Source organism: Mustelus asterias, unplaced genomic scaffold, assembly GCF_964213995.1.
Source record: "Mustelus asterias unplaced genomic scaffold, sMusAst1.hap1.1 HAP1_SCAFFOLD_98, whole genome shotgun sequence".
Classification (NCBI taxonomy): domain Eukaryota; kingdom Metazoa; phylum Chordata; class Chondrichthyes; order Carcharhiniformes; family Triakidae; genus Mustelus; species Mustelus asterias.
In genome coordinates this window covers 1,250,379-1,273,725 of record NW_027590146.1, presented here as the reverse complement: position 1 = coordinate 1,273,725, position 23,347 = coordinate 1,250,379, and the positions used below count along the sequence as shown (strand labels likewise).

The window sequence follows — 23,347 nt, the reverse complement described above, 5'->3', positions numbered from 1 at the left end:
AAGGGTTTCATATTATCTGATTTAATATTGTCACATTTATTAGTGCCAAAGCATACCGTACATAGGGAAGGCAAGGAAAGAGTCCAGAATGCAGTGTCACAGTCACAGCTGGGGTGTAGAGAAAGATCAACTTGGATGAGATATAATATCGTAACTTGAATCAGGTCACCACTCGTGCTAAGTTTCTGACACAAAAATAGATCCAGCTATTTTTCTGCTGAACATTAATCTGAATTTAATGTGTTTCTCACTTCCTCCATTTAGTCTGTATCGCAATGAAGTGGGAGATTCAGGAGTGAAACTAGTGTCTGCGGCTCTGAGGAATCCAGAATGTAAAATACAGAAACTGCAGTAAGTATCAGACTGTGTGAGATTGTGTTAATAATCAGTGGATGGTCTGACACTGTAAATTATTATCAGTGTCAGTAATCGTGTCATTAATAACCATTCCACATCATTCCTGTCAGTATTCGTGTTAAACACCACGGATTCGCTCTGATTCCTGAAATCTTTCTCTCTCTGATCTCCAGTTTGGAGAGTAACAGCCTCAGATATTCTCACCTCTGCTCTCAGTACAAACCAGTCAGTGATGTGTCTGAACCTGAGTTACAATAAACTGCGAGATTCAGGAGTGAAAGAATTAACTAATCATTTATAATTATTCTCAAATCCATTCATGAGAATAAAAAAGATGGACAAAACAATTAAATGTTTATAGAATTCCCAGATATGGCTGGTCGCATGTTCAATTTAGTTTAATTTGTCATTCAGATTATAGATGTTTATGTCTGTCGGCTTCTCAGTTTGATTAAATGTAGAAAACTGCTGTATATCGGTGAGGCAGATTACAAACTACATTGAATTCTGATGAGTTTTATCCCGAGGGATCCACTCTCAAATTTACGTTAAACGGAGCTTAAGGAGCATCTGAAAAGAGAATGCAGAGATGGAGGTGGGGAGGGTTATGAAGAGAATTCCAGAGCTTACAGCCCAGCAGTTCAAGGCCCAGCTCAGCTGGCAATGGCAATAATCACAGTGCAGAATAGTCTGAATGATGTCCCTATCAATAATGGACATTGTTTTTAAGAACACAAATAATGATACTAAATATACCATTGCTATCAGTATTCGTGTTATTAAAAACACTACCTGCTATTAGTAGACACAAAATAAGCTTGGGAGCAAAGTTGGAGACCATGAAATAAAAGAGGCAAAGGCAGCCTGGATATGAAGTTATCTGAGTGACAGGAAACAGGCAGGAGAGGTGAACTGTACCTTTTCATTTATAGGAAGCTGACAGTGGCTTTCCCCAGCAACCAGTACTGTGTTACTACGACTAATTTTCTTTACATGTACTACCAAATGAGACTTGGGTTTATCTAAAGATGAGATGTGAAGCTCCAGCACACGGCCACCAGACCACAGAGCGGACGCAGCATATGATAGACCGAGCTCAATCACACCAAAACCAATGGATCAGATCAGAGATCTGCTGTCTTGCCATATCCAGTCATAAAGACATGCCACAAAATGTTGGACATGCCGGTTACATTAGGTGACACGGTGGCACAGTGGTTAGCACTGCTGCCTCACAGCGCCAGGGACCAGGGTTCAATTCCGGCCTTGGGTGACTTTATGTGTAGAGTTTGCACGTTCTCCCAGTGTCTGTGTGGGTTTCCTCTGGGTGCTCCAATTTTCTCCCACAGTCCAAAGATGTGCAGGTTCGGTTGATTGGCGACACTAAGTTGTCCCTTGGTGTCTCAGGGTGCGTAGGTTACAGGGATTAGTGGGCCATATATGTGGAGTTACAGAGATAGGGCCTGGGTATGATATTCTTTCAAAGAATTGGTGAGGACTCAATGGGCCAAAGGGCCTCCTTCTACACTGTGGGAATTCTATGATTCTATAAACATGCTACAAGAATTCCATCATTACTGATGAGGGAACCCAGAGCATCAGTGCCATCTTCAGCCAGAAGTGCTGAGTAGAATGATTAATCTCGGCCTCCTCCTGAGGTCCCCAACATGACAGATGACAATTTGATTCACTGCATGTGAGGTAAAGAAATGACTGAAGGCACTGCATACTGCAAACTCTGTCAGCCTGGCTGTACCCCAGCAATGGTACTGAAGAATTGTGCTCCATAACTAGCCATTCCCCGAGCCAAGCTGTTCCAGTACAGCTACAGCACTGGATCTACCGGACAACGTGGGAAAAAACAGGGCAAATCCAATCTGATGAATTGCTGCTCCATCAGTCTGCTCTTGAGCGTCAGAAAAGTGTCATCCTTCCAGTGCCTCATGAACATCACTGCAGGAGTTCCTGAGGGTGATGTCCAAATCCCAACCACCTTCAATTGCTTTATCAATGTCCTGCCTTCCATTATAATGTCAGTAGTGAGGATGCTCACTAATGATTGCACAATGCTCAGTACTGTTCACAATTCCTCAGAGACTGAAGCAGTCCATGCCCATAAACAGCAAGACCTGAACAAAACAGAAAATGCTGGAAAGGCTCAGCATGTCTGACAGCTTCTGTGGAGAGAGAACAGCTAACCCTTCGAATCTGGATGACTCTTCGACAGAGCTAGCGTCTTAAGCTCTGAAGAACTTTCAGGCTTAACCTGATAAATGGCAAGTAATGTTTCACTGCACAAATGCCAGGCAAGGACCATCTCCAACAGACGGGAATCTAACCATAATTCCCTTTACATTGAATGGCAACACCATCGCTGAATCCTCGACCATCAACATCCTGAGTGGTGGGGGCGCACTGGGACCATTGAACAGACACTGAACTGTAAACACTATGGCTCCAAGGGTAGATCACAGTCTGGGAATTCGGAGATGAGGAACTCGCCTCCTGTCTCCCAGATTTTTCCCACCATCTCCAAGGCACAAGTCAGCAGTGTGATGGAATCCGCTCATCTTGCTGGATTGACTGCAGCTTCAAAAACACTGAAGAAGCTCATCCATGGAAAAGGAGCCCACTGGATCAGCTGGCCATTCACCAAACTAAACATTGACTGTCTCTACCACTGACGCACAGTGGCAGTATTTTACCACATACAAGGTGGAATGTAGCAGCTCACCAAGGTTCCTGAGCCAGCATCATCCAAACAGGCACTATCCATCACCGAGATGGCCAAGGATATCAGAAGGATGGGACACCAACCAGCTTCAGATTTCTTTCCAAACCACACACCATTCTGACTTGGAATATATTGCTTTTCCATCACTGATGCGGGATCATAACCCCGGATGCCCTTCCTCGCGGTTTTGTACCAGATGGTCTGCAGAATTTAAGAAGATGGCTCACCACCTCCTTCTCAAAAGCAATTGGGGATGGGCTGCAAGTGTTGGCATTGCCAGTGATACCATCATCCCTTGAAAGAATTAATAAAGACAAGCGCTACCCACTGTAGAGGTGGGTAATTGTGCCTGTGTGTAACCCAAACTCGGTCACGGAAGAGAGAAAAAACAGCTGCGACAGGACAAATAGTGTGACCATTGCACAGGCCAGTGGAATTCTAAAGATAGATCTGGTGGAACTATTTAATATACTCAGCGAGGGTCTCAAATGTCCTGGTGTTGTGCTGTGTTCCATACAACCTGGATCTAGAGTGGAGAAGCTTTGAACAAAGTGTGATGCAATACAATGTTGACCAGATGCTTCATGATGAGGAACCCCATGGACCACAGGCCAGGGACATGGGATATGTGTCAGGGAGGATGGAGATTCAGTAATGCAGACATGTTTTCCAAGAACCTTAACTCTCACAGCCATTCAGTGTAATAAATCTTCACCATCTCCAGCACTGTTGCTGTTTCTGTGAATGTTTTATAATTTCCCTGGAGCCGTCACGACATGAAACAAAGGTATTGGAATTGTATTGACCTGATTCAGTGCTGTATTTCCCATCTCCCATTCCCAGTGAACTGTTAAAGACCCAGTAATATGGTGAAGGAGTTTTTTAGTGGTGCTCCATCTCTGAATTTACTGAAAATACAGACATAACAAAGTGACCAGTAATAACAAAGTATAATCCTGTGAAACCCAAGGAAGCAACCCCACCATGACAACCACCGCCATCCCCGCACTTTCCGCTCAGTTGCAGGCAGCATCTTACCTCTCTCCTCTGGGAATTTCGATGACCGTGGCCTTTGTCCTCGGATTTCCTGAGTCCTGGAAGGATCCGGCCAACTGCGGGTCCTCTGCACAGATGCTGGAGTTGTCTCTGTCATCATAGCTTCGTGAGGTGCTTGTGTCACAGTCGGGGCAGAAGAGGACCCACTGCCCACACCAGAGGCATCCTGAGAGGAGCTCCCAAATGCTGCAGGCAGCCGCTCCTCTATCCATTCAGGGCAAACTGGACCCTCCCTGCTCAGCTGGGGAGGGCCTGACAGTTACTCCAGGCACATTTTCCCACCCCTCCCACAGCCCGTGTTCCACAGAGCTCATGGAGGTGGTGAGAACATGCAGGTTCATGTGTATTTCCTGTGGGTGATAGGCTGGATGTGACTCTCCATGAAGGTCACCAATCTCTCTGTGGAGGATGCTATTTGTGCTCAGACCTGAGACATGGTAACACTGCTGGCCTGGATTGACTCCTCCATCCTTTGTGTATGGATACACACAGCCTTTGGAAACTCCACCAAATGTTAAAGTATCCTACGCTGCAGCTCCAGTATCTGCTGCATTGTTAAAGACTCCAGTCACATTTCATCTTCCTGAAGCTGACAATGACCTGTCCTCTCGAGAGTGTGAGTGAACTCAGCTATTGCTGCCTCCATCAGCTGCTCGGGTTTGTGTGTGCTCTCCTGTGCTGCCAGATTGTAACCCCTTTGCTAATCGTGAGAGACATTATCTGCTCTGGCGGACGTTATAGAGTATAATGTGACAATCCATCCTCTGACCCCCTCCCCATCTTCAGAGCTACACGCCTGTCTCCCGCTCACCGCAGCTGTTGATTTGTGAGAGAGTGAAGAATGTTAGAGGGTAATGCACATTCCAACATGTCCTGCAGACTGTTCCTAACCCAGAGCTCCATGTGACCAATGGAAGACACACAAGCACCAGGTTTTGGACTCAGCAGCAGAGCCTCTCCTGTGCCCATCCATTCACTAACTCACTCCCTCTGGATCCACAACCCATCTCACCATCAGCGATTGCCCACCCAGCCTCCAGGTCTCCCAGCTCCAGCACTGCATCTTCCATTGGCACAAGGATGGCACAATCCAGACACTGTCACTCTTGGCTCCTTCTCTGACGCTGAGTGCCCTCTTCTACAAGAACATAAATTTCCCTTGTTACTCACCCATCAAACACACATACAAACCTGACGCTAATTTAGACTGCCCATCATGGGACCACCAGGATGGTCACTCAGTGTCGGCAGTGCAGCAGCCATCTCTGACTGACTCTTTACTCAGAGAGCGGTTGGGGTGTGGAATGGACTGCCTGCTGTCATAGTGAAGTCGGACACTTTAGGAACTTTCAAGCGGTTATTGGATAGGCAGATGGAGCACACTAGAATGATAGGGAGTGGGACAGCTTGATCTTGGTTTTGGACAAAGCTCGGCACAACATCGTGGGCCGAAGGGTCTGTACTGTGCTGTACTGTTCTATGTCCTATGTTCCATGTAACCCTTCACAGAGAGGCTGACATGTTCCTGAAGATTGATGCTGCTGTCTGGACATTGCCAGTGTCTGGGTGGAGATGTTCTTTCCACAATTTCTCTTTCATCCTTATTCACATATCAGCCTGTAGGCTTAACGCTCACCTTGTCAGAACATATCAGATTATTCATCTTTTGCCTCATTGCAGCCACTGCTCAGACCCTTGGCAGTGTCTATCCAGACTTGCTTGGGTTGATGTGACAGGTATCCTTCTCCAGTCCTGAGGGAACAGAACCTCCCTCCAAACCGAAATAGCCTTGAGAATTTCCAGGGAAGTGTCAGCGAATTGGGTTTAATCTGCCTTCTGCCATTTCAGCCCTTTGTTCATTAACCAGGGCTCCCTCACTGCTCCCTTCAGAGCCTTTAAAAGTGCTGCTGGCTGCCTTTAAATCTGGTGCCAGCATTGCCAGAATTGTGCTGTCCCCTGCAGCCAGTGGTTAAGCTCTGGAATACACAGGGATTTGGGGGAAGGTGGGGGGATGCCACTTAGTGAATTGCTCATTCGGAGAGTCAGTGCAGACACGATGGGCCGAGTGGCCTCCTTCTGCTCTCTAACAATACTATGATTCTGCCTGTGCTGCCTGAGTGGACGGATTTCCCGAACCTGTCAGACATTTACTGTGCCCGTTCTGGCTCTGTGTGGAGTTGGTTAGTTCAGTTGGTTCGGTGTCTCCAGCGTGATGTAGAATGACGCTGTTGTTGAGGGTTTGGTCCTCGTACTGGCTGTGGGGTTAATGGAGTCCCAACTCTTCCCATATCCCCACGTTTACTAAGTTGTATCCCTGAAGTGACATGTACCAAATTGTGTCTCTTTCTATTGGAGAGATTTCATTGAGGACTGTGGCTACTAACACTGTCCACACGGCAACATCACCAACTTCCAGTTGAAATATCGATAACATTTTCAACCACTGTCTCCACAGAATTCTTACGGAGCACAATGAGGCCATTTGGCCCATCGTGTCTGCACCAGCTCACCAAATTGACATTCGAAATTCGTGTCATTCTCCAGACTTTTTGTCGTATCCATTTTCGTAGCTCATTGCCTATCTTCAAAAAATCATCTAATTCCTTTTTGACTCCTTCGATGCAGCCGACCTCCACCACACTTCCCGGCTGTGAATTCCAGACCCGAACCACTGGCAGTGTGAGAAAGGTTTCTGTCGCATCATCTTCAACCCCACCACACACTCCATTCCTGAGCCACAGTTAGAATACTCACTGTCTCCATCTCCTGGTGTCCCTGTCTAACTGCACTCAGTTACCCCCCTCACTGTCTCCATCTCCTGGTGTACCTGTCTAACTGCACTCTGTTACCCCCCTCACTGTCTCCATCTCCTGGTGTACCTGTCTTAACTGCACTCAGTTACCCCCCTCACTGTCTCCATCTCCTGGTGTCCCTGTCTTAACTGCACTCAGTTACCCCCCTCACTGTCTCCATCTCCTGGTGTACCTGTCTAACTGCACTCAGTTAGAATACTCACTGTCTCCATCTCCTGGTGTCCCTGTCTAACTGCACTCAGTTAGAATACTCACTGTCTCCATCTCCTGGTGTCCCTGTCTAACTGCACTCAGTTAGAATACTCACTGTCTCCATCTCCTGGTGTCTCTGTCTAACTGCACTCAGTTAGAATACTCACTGTCTCCATCTCCTGGTGTCCCTGTCTAACTGCACTCAGTTACCCCCCTCACTGTCTCCATCTCCTGGTGTACCTGTCTAACTGCACTCAGTTACCCCCCTCACTGTCTCCATCTCCTGGTGTACCTGTCTAACTGCACTCTGTTACCCCCCTCACTGTCTCCATCTCCTGGTGTCTCTGTCTAACTGCACTCAGTTAGAATACTCACTGTCTCCATCTCCTGGTGTCTCTGTCTAACTGCACTCAGTTAGAATACTCACTGTCTCCATCTCCTGGTGTCTCTGTCTAACTGCACTCAGAATACTCATTGAATGTCCCGCGCTGTACATTATTATTGTGAATGATCTTATTCTTAAAAACACTGTGGATTTACCCTGATTCCTGTTATTTTTCTCTCTCTGATCTCCAGTCTGTCTGGTAACGCTCTCACAGATTCTTGTGCCGAGGACCTGGCCTCTGCTCTCAGGACAAACCGCTCACTGATAGATCTGTATCTGGGTCACAATAAACTGGGAGATTCAGGAGTGAAACTGCTGTCTGTGGCTCTGAGGAATCCGGACTGTATAATACAGAAACTGTAGTAAGTAGCAGACTGTGTGAGATTGTGTTTATAATAACTGAATATTCAACAATATAATTTCACCACTGGTATTTGTATAAAAAACACTGCCCATTACTATTGGCGTCAGTTATGAATAAGGAAAACTGCTTTTCCTCTGACTCCTGTTGCTTCTCTCTCTGATCTCTGAGCAATGGGCTGTCAGTCCCACAAATCCTTATGTTGAGGGAGTGGGGGAATAATGTTATGGTTCACCCTCTGAGGTCCTCTCCTCCTCCTCAGATGCGCACAGCTCTCCCCGGACACAGCATCCATTGATTAGTGAAAGGGGGGAGAGTGAGTGGATGACAGTAAATGGAGGACAGGACATGGTGGTGGAGTCTCACTGTTAGTAACAGATGTCAGTACAGCAGCGAGAGGTGAACTTAGTTCCAATGATCAAGATGCAGAATCAGTTTGGGGAGAGATAAGAATTAACAAAGTTAAAAGATCACCTGTGGGAATCTTTTATAGGCCCCGAACAATATTCAGAATCTCCGACACAGGACACAGGAATATTAATGAGGTCTTGTAAAAACATTCTGCAATAATCACGGGTGATTTTAACATTCATGTACAAAGAAGAACAAAGAGCCATGCAGAAAGGATGTTTCCCCTTGCTGGAGGGTCTGAAACCTGGGACACAGTCTGAGAATAAGGGGCAGTTATTTAGGCTGAGATGAGGGGTATTTGTTTTCCATTAGAATGCTGGTGAATCAAGGAATGCAGGGATAATGCTGGAAATGGTGTTGAAGCCGAGGATCAGCCATGGTCACATTGAATGATGGAGTGGATTTGAAGGACAGAATGGATGACTCCTGCTCCTGTTTCTTAACATTCTTACTGCAATAGGAATGGAAGGTAAGAGTAAGAAGGTTTTGCTGCAGTTTTACACGACCTTCATTAGATCACAACTGGAGAAATGTGTATAATGTTGAGCTCTTTACTTAAAAAAGGATAGAATTGTATTAGAACCAGTTCAGAGAAAGTTCACTCGGCTGATTCCTGGGATGGAGAGGTTGATCAGTAAGTTTGCGGACGACACGAAAATGGCTGGACTTGCAGATAGTGAGGAACATTGTCAGAGGCTACAGAAGGATATAGATAGGCTGGAAATTTGGGCAAAGAAATGGCAGATGGAGTTCAATCCTGATGAATGCGAAGTGATGCATTTTGGTAGAACTAACGTAGGAGGGAGCTATACAATAAATGGCAGAACCATAAAGGGTGTAGATACGCAGAGGGACCTGGGTGCTGAAGTCCACAGCTCCTTGAAGGTGACGTCTCAGGTGGAGAAGGTAGTGAAGAAGGCATATGGCATGCTTGCCTTTATAGGACGGGGCATAGAGTATAAAAGTTGGGTCTGATGTTGCAGTTGTATAGAACGTTGGTTCGGCCGCATTTGGAATACTGCGCCCAGTTCTGGTCGCCACACTACCAGAAGGACGTGGAGGCTTTAGAGAGAGTGCAGAGGAGGTTTACCAGGATGCTGCCTGGTATGGAAGGGCTTAGTTATGAGGAGAGATTGGGTAAACTGGGGTTGTTCTCACTGGAAAGATGGAGGATGAGGGATGACCCAATAGAGGTGTATAAAATTATGAAATGCATAGATAGGGTGAACGGTGGGAAGCTTTTTCCCAGGTCGGTGGTGACGTTCACGAGGGGTCATAGGTTCAAGGTGAAGGGGGGGAGGTTTAACACAGATATCAGAAGGACATATTTTACACAGAGGGTGGTGGGGGCCTGGAATGTGCTGCCAGGCAAGGTGGTGGAGGCGGACACACTGGGAACGTTTAAGACTTATCTAGATAGCCATATGAACGGAGTGGGAATGGAGGGATACAAAAGAATGGTCTAGTTTGGACCAGGGAGCGGCACGGGCTTGGAGGGCCGAAGGGCCTGTTCCTGTGCTGTTTTGTTCTTTGTAACTTTTATACTCGATGCTGCGGTCGATGAAGACGAGCGTGCTGTCTGCCTTCTTGACCACCTCATCCACCCGTGTTGTCACTTTCAGGGATCTGTGCACTTGTACACACAGATCCCTCTGTAGGTCAATGTTCTGATGGGTTCTTCCATTTACTGTATAAATCGCTTCTGAATTAGGTCTTTTGCAAGAATCAAATTGTCAAAAGTTGAATAGAAGATTAGTTCACAGAATGTATTGAAGCAATTTCCTGGAGAAGCACGTTCCAGTGACAAACACAAAACAAGCTTGGATTGGAGGATTGCAGATGTGGTCCCTATATTCAAGAAAGGGAACAGGGACAGCCCGGGAAATTACTGACCGGTGAGTCTAACCTCAGTGGTTGGTAAGTTGATGGAGAGGATCCTGAGAGACAGGATTTATGATCATCTCGAGAAGTTTAGTATGATCAAAAGTAGTCAGCACGGCTTTGTCAAGGGCAGGTCGTGCCTTACGAGCCTGGTTGAGTTCTTTGAAAATGTGACCAAACACATTGACGAAGGAAGAGCGGTGGATGTGGTCTATATGGACTTCAGCAAGGCGTTCGATAAGGTCCCCCATGCAAGACTTCTTGAGAAAGTGAGAGGGCATGGGATCCAAGGGGCTGTTGCCTTGTGGATCCAGAACTGGCTTGCCTGCAGAAGGCAGAGAGTGGCTGTGGAGGGGTCTTTCTCTGCATGGAGGTCAGTGACCAGTGGAGTGCCCCAGGGATCTGTTCTGGGACCCTTGCTGTTTGTCATTTTCATAAATGACCTGGATGAGGAAGTGGAGGGATGGGTTGGTAAGTTTGCTGACGACACCAAGGTAGGTGGTGTTGTGGATAGTTTGGAGGGATGTCAGAAGTTGCAGCGAGACATAGATAGAATGCAAGACTGGGCGGAGAAGTGGCAGATGGACTTCAACCCGGATAAGTGTGTGGTGATCCATTTTGGCAGATCCAATGGGATGAAGCAGCAGTATAATATGAAGGGTACCATTCTTAGCAGTGTAGAGGATCAGAAGGACCTTGGGGTCCGGGTCCATAGGACTCTTAAATCGGCCTCGCAGGTGGAGGATGCGGTCAAGAAGGCGTACGGCGTACTGGCCTTCATTAATCGAGGGATTGAGTTTAGGAGTCGGGAGATAATGCTGCAGCTTTATAGGACCCTGGTTAGACCCCACTTGGAGTACTGCGCGCAGTTCTGGTCACCTCATTACAGGAAAGATGTTGAAGCCATTGAAAGGGTGCAGAGGAGATTTACAAGGATGTTGCCTGGATTGGGGGGCATGCCTTATGAGGATAGGTTGAGGGAGCTTGGTCTCTTCTCCCTGGAGAGACGAAGGATGAGAGGTGACCTGATAGAGGTTTACAAGATGTTGAGAGGTCTGGATAGGGTAGACTCTCAGAGGCTATTTCCAAGGGCTGAAATGGTTGCTACGAGAGGACACAGGTTTAAGGTGCTGGGGGGTAGGTACAGAGGAGATGTCAGGGGTAAGTTTTTCACTCAGAGGGTGGTGGGTGAGTGGAATTGGCTGACGTCGGTGGTGGTGGAGGCAAACTCGTTAGGGTCTTTTAAGAGACTTCTGGATGAGTACATGGGATTTAATGGGATTGAGGGCTATAGATAGGCCTAGAGGTGGGGATGTGATCGGCGCAACTTGTGGGCCGAAGGGCCTGTTTGTGCTGTGGCTTTCTATGTTCTATAAGCTGTTTTGAGACATGGTGATGTGCAAATATGTGGCGTTTCCAACAAAAATAGATTCCTTTCATTTGAAAAACAGCAGCAGAAGTGTTCCAGCCGTTGCTAATTCAAGGAGTGTATTAGATTAAGTGAAGATGTGGCACCGGGGTTGGCACTGCTGCCTCACAGCGTCAGGGAACCGGATTCATTCCAGCCTTGGACGACTGTCTGTGGAGTTTTCACGTTCTCCCCGTGTCTGTGTGGGTTTGCTTCGGCTGCTCCTGTTTCCTCCCATAGTCCAAATAAACTGTGTAGGTTGGGTGGATTGGCCGTGCTAAATTGCCCGTTAGTGTCCAAGATGTGTAGGTTAGGGGGATTAGCGGCGTAAATATGGGGGGTTACGGGAAACCGGGCAACTGCAGATCTATTAGTCTGACATTGATGGTATGGAAAATCCTATAATAATCTATAATAAAGGAAGTGATAACAGAACACTTCGAAATTAATGGCAGGATTAGACAGGGCCAACATGGATTTATGAAAGGCTGGCACGGTGACACAGTGGTTAACATTGTTGCGTCACAGCCAGGGGCCCGGGTTCAATTCCAGCCTTGGGTGACTGTGTGGAGTTTCCACATTCTCCCCGTGTCTGCCTGTGTTTCCTCTGGGTGCTCCGGTTTCCTCCCACACTCCAAAGATATGGATGGTAGATGGATTGGCCATGGTAAAATTGCCCTTCGTGTCCCAAGATATGTAGGTTAGGTGGATTAGCCCGAGTAAATTTGTGAGTTTATGGGGAGCGGACCTTGGTAAGTTACTCTGTCAGTGTGTCTCGATGGGCCGAATGACGATTCCTACACGAGGGATTCTATAGTTGCATGATTCACACACAAGAGGTTATTAAATAAAATTGGAGCACGTGGGATTGGGAGGAATATACCAGCATGGATTGAGAACTAATCAATGGACAGAAACAAGGAGTTGGAATAAATGGGTTAGTGTGTGGAGTTTGCACATTCTCCTCGTGTCTGCGTGGGTTTCCTCCGGGTGCTCCGGTTTCCTCCCACAGTCCAAAGATGTGTGGGTTAGGTTGATTGGCCATGCTAAAGATTGCCCTTAGTGTCCTGAGATATGTAGGTTAGAGGGATTAGTGGGTAAATATATAGGGATATGGGGGTAGGGCCTGGGTGGGATTGTGGTCGGTGCAGACTCGATGGGCCGAATGGCCTCTTTCTGTACTGTAGGGTTTCTATGATGATTTTGGGTTGACAGCCTCTAACTAGTGGAGTACGGCAGGGATCAGTGTTTGGGTCTCAGCTATTCAGAATCTACATGAATGATATGGATGTGGGGATCGAATACAATATTTCCAAATTTGTGAATAATGGAAAACGAGGTGAAAATCTGAATTGTGAGGAGGATGCAAAGATGTTTCAAGGGGATGTGGAGAGGCTCAGGGAGGCTCCACAACTGGAGTAATGTGTACAGTGTTGAGCTCTTTACTTAAAAAAGGATAGAATTGTATTGGAACCAGTTCAGAGAAAGTTCACTCGGCTGATTCCTGGGATGGAGAGGTTTATTTTACGAGGGAAATTTGAGCAGATTGGAGCAATATCTATGAAAGAGTGCAGAAGATTAAAAGGTGATCGCATTGAGGGGATGAGACAGGGTGGTTGCTGAGAGGCTGTTTCTTCTTGTAAGAGAGACCAGAACAAGGGGACAGATTTTAAAATGTAATTGTCAGTCCCTTAAGACTGAGATGAGGAGAAATTTATTTTTTAGATGGTGGCTGGTCAGTGGAATTCTCTTCCCTGGAGACTAGTGGCGGCAGAGTCATTGAATATATTCAAGGCTGAGTTCAGAATGATTTTGGATTGAGAAGCGAATCAAGGGTTACGGGGAAAAGAGTTGAGACTATAATTAGATCAGCCGTGATGGAGTGTGCTCGAGGGGCTGAATGACCTTCTGCTGCTCCTAGGTATTTTGTTCTTATCCCAATACGTACTTCAGACTGCTCTCTGTGACCAGTGATGGATAAACAAGCTCTATGTTTTGTCCTCACCAGATGCTCTCCTGTGCCCATTCATTAGGCCACCCACTCAACCCATCTCACCAGCAGTAATTACCCACTCTGCCCCCAGGCCTTCCTGATCCAGCACTTCGTCTTCCATTGGCGTAAGGATGGCAAGACCTGGATGTCTTCACTCTTCTTCACTCATTCCCTGATGATGTTTGCTCTCTTTCCAAGCACATAAATTGTTACTCACCCATCAAACACATGCAGTAGCCCAGGGTTGTCCAACGTGTGGACCAAGGGGGGAATGTGACCCTCGAAGCCCCTCAATGCGGCCCCCGGAGCGAGTTTCCAGAATCTCAGTCACACAGTTCAGTTTGAATGGAAGAATCTGCATGGAGCTGCTCCTCCAATCACATCCCGTTTCTTTCCCATGTTTGCTGCTGATAGGTTTTTGAGCCAATCTGCAGCAAATGTGGGAGAGAAACAATTTGTGATTGATGAGGATTAAACTCTAATAATCATCTTTATTTATTACTCATTATTGTGCTCAGCAAGTTGTTTCTTTTCATATCTCAGTTTAGTTTTTAATTGAAATTTCTGCTGTGCCAAACTTTATCATTCTGAAATTTACTCATCGGCCCCTTGAGTGAGAAAAACATTGACGTGTGTTTGCCCAGTGAATATGTTGGTCAGCCCTGCTCCAGCCTATGCTGGTGCCAGCCTAACGGACATGTCTCTGACAGTCAATGCTGCTGCCTTTGCATTGTAAGAGTTTTAACAACACCAGGTTAAAGTCCAACAGGTTTATTTGGTAGCAAATACCATTAGCTTTCGGAGCGCTGCTCCTTCGTCAGATGGAGTGGAAATCTGCTCTCAAACAGGACACAGAGACACAAAATCAAGTTACAGAATACTGATTAGAATGCGAATCCCTACAGCCAACCAGGTCTTAAAGAGACAGATAATGTGAGAGAAGGCAGCATTAAGCACAGGTTACAGAGATGTGTATTGTCTCCAGACAGGACAGCCAGTGAGATTCTGCAAGTCCTTTGCATTGCCAGTGTCTGGGTGGAGATGTTCTTTCCACAATTTCCCTATCATCCTTATTCACATATCAGGCTGTGCTGCACTCACCGTGGCAGAACACATCAGGACATTGATCCTTTTCCACTCTGTAACCACGTGTCTGAAACCTGCTCACCTCCCAGCATTCTCCATCCAGACTGGCTTGTACCGATGGGATAATCTCCTCCCATCCTGAGGGAACAGGACCTCCCTCTGAGCCTGAGCAGCCGGGAGGAGCCCCTCCAGGGAGGAATTAGTGATTGGGGGGCAACCCTTGCTCTGCTTTCTGACATTTCAGCCCCTCATTCAGTAAGCAGAGCTCCCTCGCTGCCCCCTCCAGAGCTGCTGTTTGAAAGTCCTGCTGGCTGCCTTTGGAGATGGTGCCAGCATTGCTTGAACCGGGACTGCCCCCTGCCCAGGCTGCCTCAGTGGGCAGCTCCCCCTGCCTGCCAGCCGTTAATTGTCCGCCTCTGACAATATCACCTTCCTAACTCTGCCTATCCTGCTCACACGGACACACCACCCATTTCCAATCCCCATGCTGGCACTTCAGAGCTTCTGGTAAAATCACAGCCATTATCTTCAACCTCACCACAAACTGCATTCCCAAACCACTGACCATCCCATGTCCCTCCCGAGCCACTCCGAGTAAGGACACGGGGATCCTGTGATTGTGGTCCTGTCCCATCATCACATTTATCATTTAATCACTCCTGTAATTCCAGTTTGTCCTTTCTTTGTTTCTTCCCCAGCCACCCACCGCTGTCACTTCAAACCTGTCAATTCACTGCCCGTTCCCAGTTCCAATGGAAGCTCAAACTTTACCCCTGTTTCTCTCTTCACATGTATTTCCCTAACCTGCTGAGCATTTCCAGTTTATTTATATTTCATTTTCAGCATTGAGTATTTCCTCATTCTACAGAAATGCAGGTTGTGTTTTTGGAATGTCTGATACAATACATTATTATTGTTATTAACAGTATTATTTAAAACACTGGGGATTGAGCCTGATTCCTGTTATTCCTCTCTCTGGTCTCCAGTCTGTATAGGAACGCTCTGACAGATTCTTGTGCTGAGTATCTCGCCTCCGCTCTCAGTACAAACCAGTCACTGAGGATTCTGTCCCTGGGATCAAACTCCTTCACAGATCAATCTGTCCCTGCTCTCCGCCGCCTCATACTGACCTGCAGGAGTCTGAAGGTGATCTGGTGAGTGTTTGTGTTAATTTTTAGTGTAACAATTAAAATTTAAATGGATTTAAAATATAAATGGGCCTGAATCTTCCAAGCAGCAGCAATGGTAAGCAGATTGCCGGTATGTTTAAAAATTCTCCCAACCTGAAACTGCTGCATATTTCTCCCAGGATCTTCGGCACTGCGACCCTGGGAGCTCCATCAGAGCAGACAAGAGTCGGGGAAGAGACAGCACACACCCTATTTACAGCACAGTGACCCCGGGGAGCTCCATCAGAGCAGAGTCCGGGAAGAGAGAGCACACACCCTATTTACAGCAGTGACCCCGGGGAGCTCCACCAGAGCAGAGCAGAGTTGGGGAAGAGAGAGCACACACCCTATTTACAGCAGTGACTCCGGGGAGCTCCATCAGAGCAGAGTGGAGTCGCGGTAGAGCGAGCACACCTTATTTACAGCACAGTGACCCCGGGGAGCTCCATAAGTGTTAGTTGATTGTGGGAGTGAATGGGTTGGTGTGTCGCTGGATGAGTGGTTTGTCAGGGAGCTGGGGAGAGGTTCAAGGATTAGTTCTGGGTGTCGGGAGGGTGGTCGAGTTGTGTTGTGTTGGGTTGGAGGGTTAATCAGCAGTTTGGATGGTGGCTGGGAGTTGGTAATGTTGGGTGTCTAGTTAGATTTGGTTGCGTGGTCGGGGGTTGGGATTGGTTTCTAGCTTTGGAGAGTAGTGGGTTGGGGTTGCTTCTTGAGTAATCAGTTTAAGTCAGAGATATAGTCAAGAATGTATTCAAGAGGCGGCTGGATATAGCACTTGGGGCGAACAGGATCAAAGGTTATGGGGAGAAAGCAGGATTAGGCTTTTGAGTTGGACGATCAGCCATGATTGTGATGGATGGTGGAGTCGGCTTAAAGGACCAAATGGCCTCCTCCTGCTCCTATCTTCCATGTTTCTATGTCAGGTCAGGAGAGGTTGGGACGGATGAGGCCAAATTGGGAGGTTTAGTCAGATTTGTTCAAGGGCTAGTGGGAGGTAGTCGGGCTGGAGGGGAGGTAGAGATGATTTACGGGAGTGATAGCCTGTCAGGGGGAGATACCAGCAGTAGCCAGGCCTGTGACACGACAGCTGGTTCTGCTGTGGGACAGGGTCGGGCAAAGAGCAAGCGAGCAGTAGTAATAGGGGACTCGCTAGTTAGAGGCACAGACAGGCGTTTCTGTGGCTGCAATCGAGACTCCAGGATGGTGTGTTGCCTCCCTGGTGCCAGGGTCAAGGACGTCTCTGAGCGATTGCAGGACATTCTTAAGGGGGAGGGTGAGCAGCCAGAGGTCGTTGTACATATTGGTACCAACGACATAGGTAGGAAAAGGGATGAGGTCCTGAAATGTGAATACAGAGAGTTAGGCAGAAGGCTAACGTGTAGGACCTCAAAGGTAGTAATTTCAGGACTACTATCGGTACCACGTGCTAGTGAGAGTAGGAATAGGAGGATTAGGCAGATGAATGACTGGCTTGAGAGCTGGTGTAGGGGGCAGGGATTTAGATTTTTGGATCATTGGGATCTTTTCTGGGGAAGGGCTGATCTGTTCAAGAGGGATGGGTTACATTTGAACTGGAGGGGGACTAACATCCTGGCGGGGAGATTTGCTCGAGCAGCTCGAGAGCGTTTAAACGAGGTTGGCAGGGGGGTTGGGATCCAAAGCAGGAGGGAGACAAAAGAGAAATTTGAGGACAGCACGGAAGTTAAAGAGAGCACATTAATTAGTAAAGGCAGTGTCAGTAATCCTAGTACCAGACACATCAGACAGAAGCAAGACACAGAGCAAGGGAAGTCCAGATTAAACTGCATTTATTTCAATGCAAGAGGCCTGACGGGCAAGGCAGGTGAACTCAGGGCATTGATGGGTACATGGGACTGGGATATTAGAGCAATTACTGAAACATGGCTAAGATAGGGACAGGACTGGCAGCTCAATGTTCCAGGGTACAGATGCTATCGGAAAGATAGAACAGGAGGTAAGAGAGGAGGGGGAGTTGCACTTTTGATTAGGGAAAGCATCACGGCCGTACTGAGAGGGGATATCCCCGAGGGTTCGGCCACTGAGTCTATATGGGTGGAACTGTAGTTTCGGGTTTTTTTAAAAAAAGGGTGGCATGGACAAGTTGGGCCAAATGGCCTGTTTCCATGCTGTAAACCTCTGTGACTCTATGAGTGGGTCTAGTCAGATTGTGGGAGGTGGAGTATGGGGATCAGTGGGAAGTGATTGGGGGACTCGGGTGTGCTGTTCAGGTATTAGCCCAGGTGGTGAGCTGTCTAACATTACCTGAGTAACTATCCAGGTAAACTTTGTGGATCTGTCCCAAGTATCTGACTCTAACTGCAGCAGGGGAGTTCCCCAATAGTAGTTAATACCTCTGGGACAATTCCCAGGTAGATCAGTGCGTCAGGACATCCACAGGGTCCCGATGCTCATCTTCGGATGTGTGTCTGGTCTCTGGCGATCCAGAGACCAGAAGATTTGTCCCATTAACTCCAGTCTCCTGTTATTTACTCTGTTGTTCAATCTGTTTATTTCCTGTTTCATCTTTAATCTGTTTCAGGCTGGAGAGGAATCAGTTCAATTCAAATGGAAAGACACAGCTGGAGTCACTGCAGGGATCCAGACCGGGACTGAGTGTGTCCGTGTGAACATTTCAATCTATAAACATTGCTGCTCCACCGGTTACAGTGAAATCCTGAATTGTGAAGATCTTCGACAGCTCCTTCCAAACCCTTCATTCCTGCCCCTCTCCCTCCCTATTCCATCAGCCCCTCCAGCCTGGCACTGATTTCCCTGCTTACCTGGTTTCCCAGCTGGAAAACTGTTGTAGTTTTAGTCTCCACATTGAAGGAAAGATTGCTGCAAACCATTGTTTAAGCAGCAATGTGTTGTCAGTGTTCTCAGCAACAGAGTCTTCAACCTCCTTTCAAAATGGAGCAGCAGAGATCATTCTCCAGAGAGAGAACAGTGTGTGTGTGATTCTGACAGTACCCAGCAGAGGGCAGATTGGTCAATCTTGTCAGAGTTTCCTCTCTGTCTCTGTGAATGAATTAAAGACTCCACCAGCCTCTCCTCAAAACCTCTTTCACTGTCTGGTGATTAAAGTGACACAATGCCACCATCTGCTGGCGGCTCACAGCTACTGCAGGCGCTGCTCTCTGTGAGCCTCAGACAAGTTCAGTAAGTCCTATGTCTGCATCTGGGAACCGGTTACTGCAGTGTGAATATTGAACAATATTGAGAGGGATTGGAGTTTGCAGCAGGAACCCCGGCTGGTGAATTCACCCTTTTATCACCAGACACTGTACATGAACTCTGTTCCCTCATTCCCTATGGGAGATATTGTCTGGAGGTTGTAGTTGGGGATGATCTCAGACTGTAATGTGTACATTTGGTGCAGTTATCAGACACTAATCCCATTCAGAATGGGAGTGGGTAAACTCTGCTGCACTCTGTAATTCCTGTTTCCAAGATAATACACCTGCTCATATTTCCAGACACACAGGCCCAAACTGACACCCACACACTCACAAACACAGACAATTGTACACTCTTATCCACGTACTGACACAGAGAGAAACACAGAATCTCTCTTAAATACTCGCAACATGCAGCCATAAACCCACAGAAACGCACATCACAAACCACTATCAAGCAACAAACCCATGCATTGCAGCGGTTAATGAAACCGCAGCGCTCTGTAACCAAATAACATTTCAGTTGGACAACAAGTGATAACATTTCCTCTGAAACCGACATCCCTCGAACGAAAGCAACACAGGAACACTGGCGCAGCATTGCACAGGATCAGAGCCTCGGAAATGCAGTTTCCTCTTTCCTTGTTCCTTATATCTCACTGAGCAGATGCAGAGCGAGAGCATAGAAAGATAGAATTCACAATTTCACTCTGTTCCTGCACACTCACCTCAGCTTTATTTAATTTCTGAATGTATGATTTATTTTGGATTATCCCAAAGATCTCAGGACAGATTCATGATGTCAGATATTCCCATTATTTATCAAACTGTTTATTTTACCATGACAGATATTACCTGGTGTTTGTCAGATTGTTGCTTTTCATCCATCTACAGTTGCAGATGTCGGCGCTGAAAAGTGGGTAGATATTCTACACCATTAAAAGCATCACATTGGATCGGGGAAATTCTTCAAAGACTATGAATTAATCACTTTCAAATTAATATCATTTCTTCAGAACAATCTCCTCGCATCACCTATTATTTCAATTTAAATTAACTTTGTGTTGTCTGGTCTGGGCTAGTTTTAACTGAATACTGCTCAGTTTGTGACATGATCTATGTTATTGAGTCTTGGAAGAGAAAGGGTTAGTGCTGCTGCTCTGTAATTGTAATGGATATTCCTGATTTTATAATATGTATAACTGTAGATATTTACAATTAAATGCTTATTGGTTAATTAGTTAAATGCTAATTGTGAATCATTGGAATGCTGAAACTAATACGTACACAAGCTAATAAAGAGCGGGGGACTGGTGTAAATAATTGTGTAATAATAATAGTGTAAATAGTGTAAATGCTAACAGTGAGCGTGAAACTGAAAAGACCATATTCTGCTCATCGAGTCTCCTCCACCATTTAATCACGGCTGATAAGTTTCCAACCCCATTCTCCCGCATTTCCCCCAGAACATTTGATCCCCTTACCAATCAAGAACATATCTATCTCTGTCTTAAATACACTCAATGAGAGAGTGAGTGAGCAGAAAGAGTGAGGGAGAGGGTTGGTGAAGAGCGAGTGAGGGGGAGTGAGGTTGAGGGCAGATGGTGTGAGGGGAGAGCGCGATGAGAGGTCGAATGAGGGGGAGAATAGGTGAAAAATGAGGGAGAGAATGGGGGAGGGAGAGTGACGGGAAGATAGCGCATGAGGGATAAGAGAATGAGAGGGGAGTGCGGGGGACGCAGGGGGAGGAGAAGGGTGAAGCGGAGAGATAGAGGGGACGGAGTGAGGGGGAGAGAGTGGGGGATGAAAGTGAGGAGGAGAGAGAAGAGAATGAGAGGTAGAGTGAAGGGGAGAAAGTGAGCGTAGATGGAGTGAAGGGACGGAGTGAGGGGGAGAAAGGTGAAGAATGAGGGAGAGTCAGAGGAGGGAGAGAACGGGGAGAGGAACTGACGGGGAGAGAGTCAGAGGAGAGAGTAAGGGGGAGAGTAAGTGAAGAGCAACTGAGGGGAGAGAGCATAAGCGGGAGAGAGGCTGATGGGACGGATAGTGAAGGGGAGTGTCTGAGGCGGGATAGTGTGACGGAAAAGACTGAGGGGGAAGAAAGTGGCGGGGAAAAGAGTGGAAGGTCTGAGGTGGAATAGTGCGATGGAAAAGACTGAGGGGGAAGACACTGAAGGGGAAGGGAGAGAGTGAAGACGAAGAGAGTGAGGAGGAGAGAGAGGGGAGGGTGAGTGGGGAAGTGTGAAGGGAGAGAGACTAAGGGATGGAAAGTAAAGGGGAGAGTGTGAGGGCAGAGACTGAGGGGGAAGAGAGTGAAAGGGAAGGAATTGAGGGAGGGAGTGAGAAATTAAGTGAGGAGGAAAGTGACTGGGAGGGCATGAGGGGGAGGGAGTGAGGAAAAGAGAGGGTGAGAACAAAGAACAGTACAGCACAGGAAACAGGCCCTTCGGCCCTCCAAGCCTGTGCCGCTCCTTGGTCCAACTGGACCAATCGTTTGTATCCCTCCATTCCCAGGCTGCTCATGTGACTATCCAGGTAAGTCTTAAACGATGTCAGCGTGCCTGCCTCCACCACCCTACTTGGCAGCGCATTCCAGGCCCCCACCACCCTCTGTGTAAAAAACATCCCTCTAATATCTGAGTTATACTTTGCCCCTTTCACCTTGAGCCCGTGACCCCTCATGAACGTCACTTCTGATCTGGGAAAAAGCTTCCCACCGTTCACCCTATCTATCCCCTTCATAATCTTGTACACCTCTATTAGGTCTCCCCTCATTCTCCGTCTTTCCAGGGAGAACAACCCCAGTTTACCCAATCTCTCCTCATAGCTAAGACCCTCCATACCAAGCAACATCCTGGTAAACCTTCTCTGCACTCTCTCTAACGCCTCCACGTCCTTCTGGTCATGCGGCGACCAGAACTGGATGCAGTACTCCAAATGTGGCCTAACCAGCGTTCTATACAGCTGCATCATCAGACTCCAGCTTTTATACTCTATACCCCGTCCTATAAAGGCAAGCATACCATATGCCTTCTTCACCACCTTCTCCACCTGTGTTGCCACCTTCAAGGATTTGTTGACTTGCACACCTAGGTCCCTCTGTGTTTCTATACTCCTGATGACTCTGCCATTTATTGTATAACTCCTCCCTACATTATTTCTTCCAAAATGCATCACTTCGCATTTATCCGGATTAAATTCCATCTGGCACCTCTCCGCCCAATTTTCCAGCCTATCTATATCCTGCTGTATTGCCCGACAATGCTCTTCGCTATCCGCAAGTCCAGCCATCTTCGTGTCATCTGCAAACTTGCTGATTACACCAGTTACACCTTCTTCCAAATCATTTATATATATCACAAATAGCAGAGGTCCCAGTACAGAGCCCTGTGGAACACCACTGGTCACAGACCTCCAGCCGGAAAAAGACCCTTCGACCACTACCCTCTGTGAGGGTAGTGAGGGGAAGAAAATCAGTGGGAGAGAGAGTGGAAAAGAGGGGAATGTGTGAGGGAGGCAGAGTTTGCAAGGGGGAGGGAGAGAGAGGGCAAGAGTAGGGGGAGAGAATGAGGGAGGAGGAGGGAGGGGGAGAGAGAGGGCGAGGGCATTTTTTCACTCACTTTCCTGCAATTCTTCCCGGTTGCTCCACCTATTTGCTTCTGTGTTGCATCTTGCTGGGGAGGATTGTCCACATTCACTGTGGGAGGGGGGAGAAAACTGTTCTCTGTCCCCGAGGTTTAATGCAGCCTCTGTGACTAGGCCTCAATTCAAGGCCTAATCTCAGAGGGCCCTCAGTATGTCCTTTTGTATTTGCTTCATTCCCGAACAGTATCAGTGCTGAAGTGGGAGAACTCGATGGTTAAAAACAAAATAATCCATTTAATTCAGGATGTGATTGTGGGTTTTCCTGCTCTCTCTCTCTCTCTCTCTGTCTCCCATCGTTCTCCTTTGATTGTGAGTTATCAGAGAGAGAAATGGGAAATGGAGGGTAACAGTGAGGGGCGGGGGGACGGGAGGGTAACAGAGCAGTTTGCTTGTGGGATCTTGCTGTGTGTATTTTCCCTGCAGCCTATCCTGCTGGGAGACCGTGGTTCCGTTCCCCAAATTCAGTGTACTGACAACTGACTGTGATTGCTCCCATCTCCCACCACTGCCCCCAGCCTCATTTCTCAATGTGAATCAGTGATCAACACAAACAGTGGTCACAGGGTGACATGATTTAAAATGGTCGGACAGAAACCTTTCAGAGAGCATTTCAATCCAGATTCATCGTCAGAGAGAGAGAGATTATCCAGAGCAGGCGA

The 23,347-nt window shown here is 47.2% G+C and overlaps 1 long non-coding RNA gene across 1 annotated transcript; it reads left to right on the top strand.

The window, feature by feature from the left end:
• Positions 1-263: 263 nt before the first annotated feature.
• On the top strand, positions 264-20,293 carry LOC144484301 (uncharacterized). Its single transcript, XR_013496072.1, has 4 exons — positions 264-351; positions 7,729-7,899; positions 15,664-15,831; positions 18,407-20,293. It is a non-coding gene; the product is annotated as an uncharacterized LOC144484301 (long non-coding RNA).
• The last annotated feature ends 3,054 nt before the right edge of the window (positions 20,294-23,347 follow it).